A 14,432-nucleotide genomic window follows, 5' to 3' on the forward strand; every position below is an offset into this window, starting at 1 on the left:
CATGTATAGATATGGATCGTGTTCAGAAATGTCATACTAATGACACAATCTAAATGTCCATTGACAGAGGAGTGGATCAAGAAGATGTGGTACATATACACAATGGAATATTACTCGGCCATTGAAAAGAATGAAATACCAGCATTTTTAGCAACATGAATAGACCTAGAAATCATCATGCTAAGTGAAGTCAGCCAGACAATGAGACACCAACATCAAGTACTTTCATGGACATGTGGAATCCGAAAAAAGGACAGACTGAACTTCTTTGCAGAACAGATGCTGACTCACAGACACTGGAAAACTTAAGGTCTCTGGAGGAGACAGTTTGGGGGATGGAGGGATGTGCTTGGGCTGTGGGATGGAAATCTTGTGAAATCAGATTGTTATGATCATTATACAACTACAGATGTGATAAATTCATTTGAGTAACAAAAAAAAAAAAGAAAGAAACATCATACCGAGTAAAAGAAGCCAAGACACCAAGAGTAAATATTGTACGATTTTATTTAATTGAAGCTCTAGAAAAGACAAACCTAATCTATGGGCACAGAAAGCAGATCAGTGTTTACCTAGGGCTGGTGGGACTGACTGGGATGGGGCGCTAGGGAACTTTTCACCCCAGTGGAAACTTTCTATATATTTTTCTCTTTCTTTCTTTTTTTTTTTTAGGGCCCCACCTGTGGCATATGGAAGTTCCTGGGCAGGGCTGAATCAGAGCTGCAACTGTCAGCCTACACCAGAGCCCCAGCAACTCAGGATCTGAACCTCATCTGAGACCTACACCACAGCCTGTGGCAGCTCCAGATCCTTAACCCACTGAGCAAGGCCAGGGGTCGAACTCAAATCCTCATGGATACTAGTTAGGTTCTTATTCGCTGAGCCACAAAGGAAACTCCAAAACTTTCTATATTTTAATTGAGGTTGATGGTGACATGAGTGTACAGATTTGTCAAAATTTATTGAAACATATGTTTCAAATGGGTGCATTTCATTGTTTGAAAGTTGTACCTCAATAAAGTTAATTTCTTTAAAATGTGATACAAAGCAAAAAAAAAAAAAAATTCTTGCTGATTATCTACCACGTGCCAGGCATTGTAGATGTGTGTGGACACAGTGCCAGGGACAGTTTCTTTCATGGAACTTTCATTCTAGTGCCATGAGGCAGACAAAAAAGAATCATATGTAATACAGGCAAACCTCCTGTTACCACACTTCATTTTATTGTACTTTGCAGATATTGCCATTTTTACAAATCGGATGTTTGTGGCACCCTTGCACCAAGCAAGTCTATCAGGACCACTCTTCCAACAGCATTTGCTCGCTTCCTATCTCTGTGTCATATTTTGACAATTCTCACAATATTTCACATTTTTTAAGATTAAAAAAAAAGATTATTATATTTGTTGCAGTGACCTGTGCTCAGTGATCTTTGAGGTTATAATTAAAATGGAGGGGGCACAAACTGCACCCATATGAGATGATGAACTTAATAAATGTGTGTGTTCTGACTGCTCCACCGACTGGCAGCTCCCCAGCTCTCTCCCTCTCCTCCAGCCTCTCTATTCCCTGAGACACAATACTGGAATAAGGCCAATTAATAACCTTACGGAGGCCTCTAAGTATTCAAATGAAAGGAGGAGTCCCACGTCTCTAACTTGAAATCAGAAGCTAGAAATAATTAAGCTTACTGAGGAAGGCAAGTCAAAAGCCTAGACAGGCCAAAATCTAGGTTCCTTGAGCCAAACAGCCAAGCTGAGAATGAATGCAAAGGAAAAGTACTTAAAGGACATGGAAAGTACTACTTCAGTGACCACACAAACATACAAAAGGGAAACAGCATTACTGCTGATACGGAGAAAGCTTTATTGGTCTGGATAGAAGATCAAAGTAGTCACAACACTCCCTTCAGCCAAAACCTAATCCAGGGAGTTCCCATTGTGGCTCAGCAGTAACAAACCTGACTAGTATCCATCAGGATGCGGGTTTGATCCTGGCCCTGCTCATTGGGTTAAGGATCCAGCATTGCCTCAAGCTGTGGTGCAGGTAACAGACACAGCTCAGATCTGACATTGCTGTGGCTGTGGCATAGGCCAGCAGCTGCAAATCCTATTCAACCCCTAGCCTGGGAACTTCCACAGCCCTAAAAAGAAAAAAAAAAAAAAAAATTGGAAAAAAAAAAAAAAGCCTAATCCAGAGCACAGCCCTAATGCTCATCAATTCTAGGAAGGCTGAGAGAGGTGAGGACGTTGCAGAAGAAAAGTCTGAAGCTAGCAGAGGTTGGTTCATGATGTTGAAGGAAAGAAGCTGACTCCATAACATAGTGTAAAGTGAAGTAGCAGGTGCTGATGTGGAGGCTGCAGCAAGTTATCCGAAGATCTAGCTAAGATCATTAATGAAGGTGGCTACACCAAACAACAGATTTTTCATGTAGATGAAACAGCCTTATATTAGAAGATGCCACCTAGGACTTCATAGCCAGAGAGGAGAAGTCAATGCCTGGCTTCAAAGGACAGGCTGACTCTCTTGTTAGGAGCAATGCAGCTGGTGACTTTAAAATTGAAGCCAATGCCCATTTACCATTCCAAAAATCCTACAGCTCTTAAGAATTATGCTCCATCTACTCTGCCTATGCTCTATAAATGGAACAAGAAAGGCTGGATGACAACATATCTGTTTACAACATAATTTCCTGAATATTTTAAGTCCACTGTTGAGATCTACTACTCAGAAAAGATTCCTTTCCAAATATTACTGCTCAATGACAATGCACCTAGTCATGGAAGAGCTCTGCTGGAGATGCAGAATGGGATGCATGTTGTTTTCATACCTGCTAACACAACATCCATTCTGCAGCCCACGGATCAAGAAGTCATTTTGACTTTCAAGTCTTATTCTTTAAGAAATACATTTTGTAAGGCTATAGCTGCCACAGATAGTGATTCCTCTGATGGATCTGGGCAAAGCAAACTGAAACCATGTGGAAAGGATTTACCAGTCTAGATACCATTTAAGAACATTCATGATTCATGGTAGGAGATCAAAATAATAAGATAAGCAGGAACTTGGAAGAAGTTGATTCCAACCCTCATGAATGACTTTGAGGAGTTCAAGATCTCAGTGAAGGAAATAACTGCAAATGTGGTAGAAACAGCAAGAGAACTAGAGGTGGAGCCAAAAGATGGGATTGATTTCCTACCATTTCATGATAAGGCTTGAATGAATGAGGAATTGTTTCTTACACATAAGAGAAGAAAGGGGTTTCTTAGGATGGAATCTACCCTTGGTGAAGATGCTGTGAAGACTACTAAAATGACAACAAAGGATTTAGAATATTATATCGACTTAGTTGCTAAAGAAGTGGCATGGTTTGAGAGAATGACTCCAATTTGGAAGAAGTTCTACTGTGGGTAAAATGCTATCAAATAGCATTGCATGCTACAGAAAAATTGTTCATGAAAGAGTCAATCAGTTTGCCTAACTTCACTGTTGTCTTATTTTAAGATGTGGCCACAACCACCCAACCTTCCTCAACTCCCACCCCAACTGGTTAGCAGCCATCAACACAACAGCAAGACCCTCCACCTGCAAAAAGATTATGACTCTCTGAAGACTCAGAGGATGGCTGGCACTTTTCTGCATAAAATATTTTTTCTTTTTTTTTTTTAATTAAAGTGTACTTGATGGAGGTTCCCATTGTGTCTCAGTGGAAACAAATCTGACTAGTATTCATAAAGATGCAGGTACCATCGCTGGTCTCGCTGAGTGGGATCTGGCATTGCTATGAGCAGTGGTATAGGTCGCAGATCCCACATTGCTGTTGCTGTGGCCATGGTGTAGGTGCAGCTGCAGCTCCAGTTCGACTATAGCCTGGGAACTTCCATATGCTGTAGGTACAGCCCTGAAAAGCAAATAAAAATTTCAAAAAATAAAGTATGGTTGATTTACAGTGTTGTGCCAATTTCTGCTGTACTTCAAAGTGATTCAGCCATACATATATATACATCCCCTTTCTTATATTATCTTCCATCATGTCCTATCCCGAGAGACTGCATATAGTTCCCTGTGCTATACATTAGGGCCTCACTGCTCATCCATTCTAAATGTAATAGTTTGCATTTACTAACTCCAAACTCCCAATCCATTCCACTCCTTCCTCCTCCCCCTTGTCAACAACAAGTCTGCTCTCCATATCTGTAAGTCTGTTTCTCTTTTGTAGATAGGTTCATTTGCACCCTATTTTAGATTCCACATATAAGTGATATATGGTATTTGTTTTTCTCTTTCTGCTTACTTTATTTAATGTGAGAATCTCTAGTTGTATCCATGCTGTTGTAAATGCCATTATATCATTCTTTTTATGGCTGAGTAGTACTGTATTGTACATATGTACCACATCTTCTTAATCCATTCATCTTTCAATGGACATTAAGGTTGTTTCAATGTCTTGACAAAGGAGGCAAGAATATAAATGGAAAAAAAAACGGTCTCTTTAGCAAGTGGTACTGGGAAAACTGGACAGCTGCATGTAAATCAATGAAACTAGAACACGCCCTAACTCCATACACAAAAATAAACTCAAAAGAGCTTAGAGATTTAAACATAAGACATGACATCATAAAAATCCTAGAAGAGAACAGAGGCAAAATATTCTCTGACATAAACCATATAAATGTTTTCTTATGGCAGACTCCCAAGGCAACAGAAATAGAAATAAAACAAAAATAAACAAATGGGACCTAATCAAACTTACCAACTTTTACATAGCAAAGGAAACCATTAAAAAAAAAAAAAAAAAGACAACCTACAGAATGAGAGAAAATAGTAGCAAATGATGCAACCAACAAGGGCTTAATAAAATATTTTTAATTAAGGTATGTACATTGTTTTTTTAGATGTAATGCTATTGCACACTTAACAGACTACAGTATAATGTAAATATAACTTTTATATGCACTGGGAAATCAAAAATTCATATGACAGTTTATTTCGATCTTCACTTGTGGTAGTATGGAACAGAACCTACAGTATCTCCAAGATTCGCCTGTGTCAAGGAATGATAAATGATATGAAAACACAGAAAAAAGAAGCTGAGAGCAGGGGCTAGGGGATGCCAGGGAGACCTCTAAGGAGGTGATACTGGAGCAGACTCTTAGTCAAGTAAAGTGAAAGAGAACAGCCCCCACCTTCAGAAGTCAGGAAGAGGAGACCCAGCAGGAGAACAGGAACTGGAGCGCCAGGGTGCAGGAGAACCAGGTGAGGATTGTAGAAGCCAAGTGAAGACAGCATCCCAAAGAGAGAACTGGCTACCCACTGCCGAGAGGCTGCAGGCAATGACAACTAGGAGTTGGTCACTGGGTATCACTGTTACTTAAAGAAGTGTGATTTCAGTGAAGGGGTCAAGCAAAAGCCAAAGTGAGGAGGGTTCAGGACAGAATGGGAGCGGGGAATGGAGCAGAATGTACAACAACTCTTTTGGAAATACTTATTACAAAGGGGAATGGATGAACTGGGAGAACAGCTGACTATGATACAGGGTTGAGTGTTCTGTTGTTGCTGCTTTTTGCCTTAAAATGAGAGATACTACAGCATGTTTCTCAAGGAGATGATCCATCAGAAGGAGAAAACTGCTGATGCAGAAGGGAAAGGAGATACAGACATGAGTGAGAGCCATGCATGCCAACAGGGAAAGGTCTCCAGTGCACATGTGCTTCCAGTGCTGTGTGGTTTCGGTGCAGGGAGGCCAGCAGATAACAGCACGGGAAGATAATGAAACTAGTTCCCAATTGCTTCCTTTTCCTCAGTGAACTAAGCCAGGTCATCAGCTGAGAATGGGCTAGGGCTAGAAACATGGTGGGCATGGCAATGCCAAGAGCCCACATTGAAGCTTATGTTTACAAATCAAAAGCCAGATGATGCAGATGGCTGGTTTCCTCCAGGTAGGTTCATCAGCCTGCATGCAGCAGGAGCATGGTGGGCAGAAAGTAGGGTTCCCAGAAAAGTAAGGTGAAGGGGAAATGGCCAAGGAAGTTGAGAGTGTATGCAAGCACCTGAGCTGAGGCAGTAGCAGGGGACAAGAGAGGATGATGGACAGCAAGTGGAAGTGTCACCAGGTCAGAGCCCCTTGTAGGGTGAAGGCTAGGTGGAAGTGGGTGATAACAGGAATAATATGAAAGACAAAACATTAGGGTCAGACTAGAATGCTTGTTAAGATTTTGGTACAGTTATCGGTAATGATAAGGTCTACATGATAAGGTTTAACCCTATTGTTCTTTTTTTTCTTTCTTCTTTTTTTTTTTTTTTTTTGCTTTTTAGGGCTGCACCCTTGGCATATGGAAGTTCCCAGGCTAGGACCTACCCCATAGCTCATGGCAACACAGGATCCTTAATCCAATGAGTACTGAGTGAAGCCAGGGATCAAACCCGCATCCTCATGGATACTAGTCAGGTTCGTTACTGCTGAGCCACAACGGGAATTCCAACCCTATTTTTCAAATGATAGGTTGCAAATTTAGTGGTTAGTAAAACCAATTTAGTGAGTCATGACAAGCAATTTTTTAATAAGACAATAAAATTTATGCAAGTACATCATACCTAGTAAGGGTAAACACTGGTTTGTGAGACTTGTGTGTGTATTTGCACTGGGTCCTCATATAAGATATTTCTCCTATGGATCAGGGCTGAAAAAACTCCCAAGGCAAGGTTTCTCCATCATGACACTACTGACATTCGAGACCATGTAAATTCTCTGTTATGGAGGCATCCTGTGCATTGTAGGGTGTTTAGCAGCATCCCTGGCCTCCACTTATTAGATGCCAGGTGCACCCCTCCCCTCAGTTGTGACAGACAAAAATGTCTCTAGACACTGCCAAATAGCCTTTGGGTGGCAAAACTGCTGAGAACCAGCAGCCTAGAAACAACCACGGAAGGAATGGCTAAAGTGGGGAGAGGAAAAAACTAAAAGAGAGTTGGTCAAAGGACGGATTTGGGTGGACAATCTATATAGATGTCCAAGCTACCAAAAATGTTGATGGGAGGAGGACTGTGAGCCAGATGAACAAGATCTTCAAAGAATGAGGCAAAGTGACCCAGAACTTCAGGTCAGCCACACCGCTCAAGGACATCCAGACAAGGGAGGGTCCCTGGGCCAAGCCAAGTACATATGTGTCACTAATAAGCTGTGTTAGAAATGTGCCCCCTCTAGCAACACTGTAATAAATACATGTTGAAATGAATGACCATTGTACTTAATTTCAAACCCCCCTCCAAATGTAACAATGATCAGATAATGAAAATTTAAACAATATTTATCATCTGGTCACCATTTTGTTCCCAAAACCCTTCACATGTAGCCAACTTTTTATTTAAAGGAATCAATGACATCAAATCCTGAAGATGTATATATACGATGAAAAAACAAAACAAACAAACAAACAGGAACCAGAGATTAATAGTCTTCTCTGCTTTCCCATGAGAATTCATTATAGAGTATTTACAATATCCCTGAACTTGGACTTTCACTGTTGATTAAACACATGCATCCATCTATGAGACAACACTAAATCCCCAAACACCTACAAATGATACAGACAACAGCTAAGTCATAGAACTCCAATATTTCTTTCTCAGCTTGGTGAAACTGATAAAATTGAGTTGGGTTAACCTGCCTTGATTGGCACTCTAACTTTCATCCATGAAGGGACAGGGCACTGGCCGGACAAGAACACAGAGATGCAAAACAGCTGTTTCTCGACACCACTTTAAACGTGGACCAGAAAGATCAGTATCTGCTGGGAGCTTGTTAAACACAGAAATTATGGGAGTTCCTTTCATGGCTCAGTGGTTAACAAACCTGACTAGCATCCAGGAGAATGCAGGTTCGATCCCTGGTCTATTCAATAGGTTAAGGATCCAGCGTTGCTGTGGCTGTGGTGTAGCCAACAGCTACAGCTCCGACTTAACCCCTAGCCTGGGAACCTCTATATGCCTCGGGTGCAGCCCTAAAAACACCAAAAAAAAAAAAAAAATCACATCAAGAGGCAGGAATGAAAATGGCACAGGGGCAGGGCAATCAGGTAAGTGAACAATAGTGTGGAAGGAGACCAGGGTTCAAATGTCAGCACAGCCATTTAATAGTCTCTCTCTGGGACTCAGGAAGACCAAGTCTGAGGAGATGCTGCTCCTCTCCAGGAACTCTTCAGCTGGCCAGAAGACATCCCTTCCAAAGACCACCACTGGCCTTCCCTCAGAATGGGATCAGAGAAAGTCAAAGAAAAGCAGAACATCTTAAGTGTTTGCATATAGAAAATCTGCCATGTTTTGAGCAAGTAAACCATTCAAGGTGCATAGGAAGCAAATGAACCACCCCTCCTCTCCACTGCCAATTGTAAACAATATGAAGTTTTAAGTGTCCTTCCATATTTTTCTCCAAAGTACACATATAAGGCGTCTTCCTTTTTTAATCAGAAAGACCATACTACATATGACACTTGGCAACTCAATTTTATTTATCATGTCACATATCACAGGCACCCTTCACAAAACAATCCATGATAGCTGTACTGTATTCATCTATTGATGGGCATTCATGCCACTTCTAGTTTATTTATTATAATAACCCTGCAATAAAAAGCCACAAATCCCTACATGCTAATGTTTTTACTTCTGTAAAGAAAGGATTCCAAATATGTGGCTGCTGGTGCATAGGGCATATACCTTTCACACCTCATAAACATTGCTTTTCACTAAAGGTTGAACCAATTCATACTCCCATCAAGAAAGAGTCTGAGGGAGTTCCCGTCGTGGCGCAGTGGTTAACGAATCCGACTAGGAACCACGAGGTTGCAGGTTTGATCCCTGTCCTTGCTCAGTGGGTTAAGGATCCAGCGTTGCCGTGAGCTGTGGTGTAGGTCACAGACGCGGCTCGGATCCCGTGTTGCTGTGGCTCTGGTGTAGGCTGGCAGCTACAGCTCCGATTCGACCCCTAGCCTGGGAACCTCCATATGCCGCGGGAGTGGCCCAAGAAATGACAAAAAAAAAAAAAAAAAAGAAAGTGTCTGAGGGTTGCCCCAACCCATCTAATAAGGATGTTACCAACCTTTAAAATATAGATTAACTGGATGACTAGAACACTAATATCTCTGTTTTGTTTTTTTTATTTCCCTGATCATTATTTACCTTGAGAATCATTTCACATGTTTACGACCATTTGCATCTCTTATCTTGGGAATTGTCTGTTCACATCTTTTGCGTATCTTTGATCATGTAGTCCTTCAAGTACTGTTTAATCTCATACTAATACCCTCCTCCCCTCACCCCCCAATCTACTAGATAAGTAAAATACAAAAGAAGTCACCCATTAGGAACTCAGTGTGTGGGGTGAAGCCAGGGGATGTCTTCGTAGCATAAACTACATAGTAAACCCTCAAAAACAACTGCTGAATAAGTGAATAGCAGGCTTAGAGACTTGTTTGTTAAGAGTTCAGCTGGCAGAGTAAAAGGAAATACAAATATTCATTACTTGTTCTACATATTCAGAAGAGCATAACTTTGGCTGAAATTAACTTGTTGATTAAGGGAGAAACAAAACTTGGCACTAACAGTCCACTGTCAAATGGATGACAAAAGAGCCCAGCCTTAATTCATAGTTCTGGGCAGTACATAAACAAAGGCTCTCAAAACCAAAGCATTTTTTGTACTCAGACTAGTCTACTAGTTGTCATTCAAATGACACCTGCCACTAAGCCACCAGGTTGTTAGTTAGGTCAGTTAACAAGAGAAGCCTGCCTTAAACATTTTGTTCTTTTTTTGTTTTTATTTGTCTCTACCCCCAACCAAAATTTTTCTCCCTTTCAAAATCTCCTTCTTATTTGGGGATGGAGAGAGGGGAGGGCCTGCCTGCAGAAGGAGTTTGACAGGGTTCAGATTCCTTCAATTAACTCTTTTAACTTTAGGCAAAACATCTGGTTATACCCAGCATTTATCCCCATTATTTGTAATAGTTCTGTTTGTCTTATGTTTTAACTAGTCTCCTTATTAAATATAAAAGTAATAGGATTAAAAAGTTCTGGGGGAAAGTACTATAATTAAAAAGGCACCAATTGGGTATGTTAAGCTGTAATTCTGGTCCCGCTTATTAAGTTTTCCTTCTTGTCTTTAATTTTTTTTTTTTTTGGTACCCAATAAAAATAACTGAATTATTTAACTCTTTGTTAATACTTCCTGTATTGGCTAAATACCACCCCAAGTCTCCAAGAAAACATTATGACTTGAAAGTTCTGGGGCAGTAATATCACAGATCACAAATTTTAGATAGTGTCCCAAGACTCTGGGTATGCTACACACATACACACACACACACACACACACACACACACACGCATATCACTGCCTGGTAACTGGACAGGCAACTCTCCAAAATGAACAGGCATTTCCTAAACTCTTGAAGTTACAAAATCTTCTTAATAGGAAAAATTGCGGGCACTTTGATTATGCCATGAAGTTATAATAAGAATCAGGCAAGGGGAAACAAAGCACAATTTATAACACTTTGTTAAGAAAGGCGGAAAAATAAATATTAAGGTAGTAAACTTGGGAATGACAATTGAAGGATGTGTAATAAAACTCCTTTTTAAATTTTTTATTTGAGCTTTACTTAGAAAATTTCTTTTAAATTTGTATTGCTCCATGTATAGCACATGCACAAAAATATGTGACATATATGGAGTTATAAAGCACAACCCTTGGAGTTCCCACCGTGGCTTGGTGGTTAACGAATCCGACTAGGAACCATGAGGTTTCGGGTTCGATCCCTGGCCTCACTCAGTAGGTTAAGGATCTGGCGTTGCCGTGAGCTGTGGTGTAGGTCACAGACACGGCCCGGATCTAGCATTGCTGTGGCTCTGGTGTAGGCTGGCAGCTACAGCTCCAATTAGACCCCTAGCCTGGGAACCTCCATATGCCACGGGAGCGGCCCTAGAAAAGGCAAAAAGACAAAAAAAAAAAGAAGAAGAAGAAGAAGCACAATCCTAAAATGAGTAAATACAATTTCAGGTTTTGTTTTTTATTTTTTTTTCCTGAGCATAGATGGTAAGAAATTTAAGTTGTTCAACACCTGTAATCATCCTTAACTGCTTTTGGCACTAAATGATCTGTTGGGAGCCAGGAGTGGAGGACTGGGGAAATCAGTATAATTTTGAGATGTAAAAGAAACTGGACTACCAAATCACACACACACACACACACACACACACACACACACACACACACACCCCTCTTTATAAAACCTGACTTCGCTTTAATATGCTCTAGGGAACAGTTGAAAAACCTTGAACAAGTAGATTTAACAGTAGGTGAATCAAGATCCATATAAATATGCCTATGCCTGTAAAGAATATCCCCCAATAACTCAATCAACAGGAGCAAGTTTAAAGGATCACTTGCCCTTTAGAGGAAGTATAACCTCAATGCCAAAAACAGAACTCGTTCCTATCTCCTTCATGACCTGAGTGGGTACAAAGGCAGAGAAAAACTAGTAACTTCCCCAATCTGAGGAGCCTGGGTTTCTGTGATTCAAGGTACCACTTCTAAGCCTGGAAACTTAACAAAAAGGATGAAGGCTTTCAGCAACTGATTTGATTCTCTCCTAAATTAATTATGCTAATTTTAAACGAATGTGTCTTAAGTCCAGAGTGTTCTCCACAATTCTAGGGCTCACTGAAAACAAAATTAGCATCCCTGCAGGTATCCCTCCCCTCTCAAGGCCATTTGTCTTGTCACATCCGCTGCCCCTCTTGGGTTTTTGCATAGATATCTGAAATCAGCCAACAAGGAAGATAAAAATCTTAGCAATTCAACGGTTGACATTCTCACTGGAGGCACTTAGAAAAACAGACAGACTCAAGGGCAGCCTAATCGCTGACATCACAGGGCACATCTCTGAGATGAAAACCTACCCCTCCTCCCCCACATCCCCTTCAGTGATCCCTTGAAGCCTCCTCTCCAATGATGAAGCCCTAAAGTGCTGACATGACCTCAATACTATGGCATCATTTCAGTAAAACGCCAAGGAGAGAGGCTGACACGTTCCTGCCAGCGAACTGTAGGTCAGCAAACACGCTCTTGCCCTGCCCTTTCAAAAAGCAGAGATCAGTCTCTTTCAAAAGTAAAGATTCCCCACCGCCCCACTCCTAAGAGAACTCTGTAGAAGAGAGGGGAGCGCGCAACCTGAAGAAAGTCACAGCTCAGCACCCTCAGGTACTACCACAAACTAAAGTGATACTTAGAGAGAGCATCAGGGTGCTCGCAATTGATGTATATTTGGGGATCCAATGCTCCAGAACATCATCCCTATTTCCTGTCTCTAACTCTGTCGTGGACCACGCCAACTCCTCAGCTCATTCCTTTCCTATCTTCTGGGAATAGCCAGAGGTTTTTCACCACGAGCGAGACACGGGGAATCTGAATCAACTTCCTTTCCCCAAGTCTCCTGGGCTCTTCCCAGGCAGCAAAAATCCAAGTTTCCCCATGCGTCACCTGAAGCCCCAACTTCTGGAAACGCCCCCCTTACCTCGCCTCCGAGAGCTGGCACCGCGGCAAGAGGCGGGCACGCAGCCGCCGGCGCCGCCGCTGCCACTGTCGCCGCCGCAGCCAGGGAGGCGAGGAGTCTCGGGCTGGTCTTCGGCCCCGGAGCCACCGCACCCTAGGCCGTCCGCCCTGACACGATAACCCGGGCGCCTCGTCTCCGCAGGGAGTGAGCGCCCGCGCCCTGGGGGGCGCCCAGGCAGATCCCGACGCCGGCAAAACGCTCCACACCCGCACCCTGCCGGGGGACGCGTCCAAGCGCACGGCTTCGGTGGAGCGCCCGGGTGGCCACGGCGGCAGGAGAGGGGCGTGTTCCTTGCGCCGGCGGGACCCGGGAAGGAGGCGAGCCTAGCGCGCAGTCCCTGACGGCGGCTCTCGGCCCTCAATGCCGGCCAGCTGGCCTGGCGACGCGCTGCAGCCCGCGCGCCCTTGCGGGGACAGGCGCCGTGCGCGCCCCGTGGGGCTGCCTCCGTGCCGGCCTGGGCGCGCAAACTTTCTGGGCGAAAACCGCTCCAGCCTCTCCGGCGGGGACGCCGCGCTCTCCCCGGGGCCCACCAACTGTTCGCCCCCTCCCCTCCGTAGCCAAGACCCACTGAAAATATGGCGCCCTCGAATGTCGCTCCTCGGTCCCCTCGGGGGATCCCGAAATGCCAGGCTCCAGGACCCCCGGCTCCCGGCAGGCGCGAAATTTCAGCTCCTGAGGCCGAAGTAGGGGAGGGTGCCCCTCGTCCAACGCGAGGCCAGCGGCACTCAATCCCAATCCTCCCCTCGCTCCTGGTCCCTCAGCAGCCAGCAGTTTGCTTGTGGCGAGAATGCCAAGTAAAGGGGAGTCGTGGAATCAGCAGGTCTGAGAGTCCGGGACTGGGAAAAGAGCTCCGCACCAGCCGGCAGTCTTGCTTGGAGCCTGGCTGGAGACTTGTTTGCAAAGTGGCGCTAGAGTCGGGGCGACCAGTGCTGGAATGAAGCCGCTCCGCCCGCGCCAACTCTCCCGGCGCGGGGGCCCTGCAGGGGCCGAGGGGACACTGCGTGCAGGCGGGGCCGCTTTTCAAAGCCCAGTTACCGGAAACCTAGCGGGAGCCCCGGAGGGGACCGGCTGCTCACAGCTAGGTATCTGCTCGCCGGCTATGAGGCTGTTTGCAAACCGCGACGCCCAGGTCCAGTGCAGTGAAACATAATGTGCAATAGACAGGTGCATTAATTTTATTTTATTTTTATTTTCCTGCAAAAAGCCCTCCTAAAACATCAAACCTGAGAGCTTTAAGGGGTTTTTTCTGCATTGCTATCACTCACGAGATGCAAAAGGAAGGGGTAAACCACCCACATTTTCCTTCTGTAGATGGGAGGGAAAAGACACGAGAAATTCATGCAACATGCATGCAGCTGGAGGAAGAGGAAAACCCGAGTGAGCCGTGCGCCTTACCGGGGAATGCATTTACTGTCTCATTGCAGAGCGCCTGCCCGGGAGTGCAGCCGGCGTCCCCCCGCGCGCCCGGCGACCGCTCTGCTCCCGCAGCCGCCTCAGCCGCTGCCGCCGCCGCTGGCTCCAGGCGCGGAACAAGAGCCGAGGGCGAGCGCGAGCGCACGGCCCGGGAGCGCCGGGAGGGCAGGAAGCGCGTCATCACTCGGGGACGGCGCGGCCCCGCGCGGCTCCGGTCCGGTCGCGGCGCGGCGCGGCACCGGAGTTGGGCCGGCTCGGGCACCCTGGGTCCCCTCCTGGGTCTCTAGCCCGCCATCCGGTCTTAAGAGGGTCCGCGAGCCTAAGGGACGCGCCGGCCTAACTGTCGCAAAACTCGGGCTCTGCTTTGTAAGGGGGAGAGGGATGCACCGTCTCGGGGAATGGGGCCCCTGGG

The 14,432-nt window shown here is 44.6% G+C and overlaps 1 protein-coding gene across 4 annotated transcripts in view; it reads right to left on the minus strand.

Moving 5' to 3' along the window:
• Positions 1–14,140, minus strand: part of TLN2 (talin 2) — a 469,337-nt gene extending 455,197 nt beyond the window's left edge. For 2 of the 4 annotated variants that reach the window (XM_047766194.1, XM_047766195.1), the window contains exon 1: positions 14,003–14,123. The gene's annotated coding sequence lies outside the window, so the exon portion shown is untranslated. Of the gene's footprint in view, positions 1–14,002 lie in introns of all 4 variants that reach the window. The other 2 variants (XR_007133078.1, XM_047766192.1) reach the window with 2 other exon arrangements.
• Between the last annotated feature and the right edge of the window lie 292 nt (positions 14,141–14,432).

The sequence above is a fragment of the Phacochoerus africanus genome, chromosome 2 (assembly GCF_016906955.1).
Source record: "Phacochoerus africanus isolate WHEZ1 chromosome 2, ROS_Pafr_v1, whole genome shotgun sequence".
NCBI classification, from domain to species: Eukaryota; Metazoa; Chordata; class Mammalia; order Artiodactyla; family Suidae; genus Phacochoerus; species Phacochoerus africanus.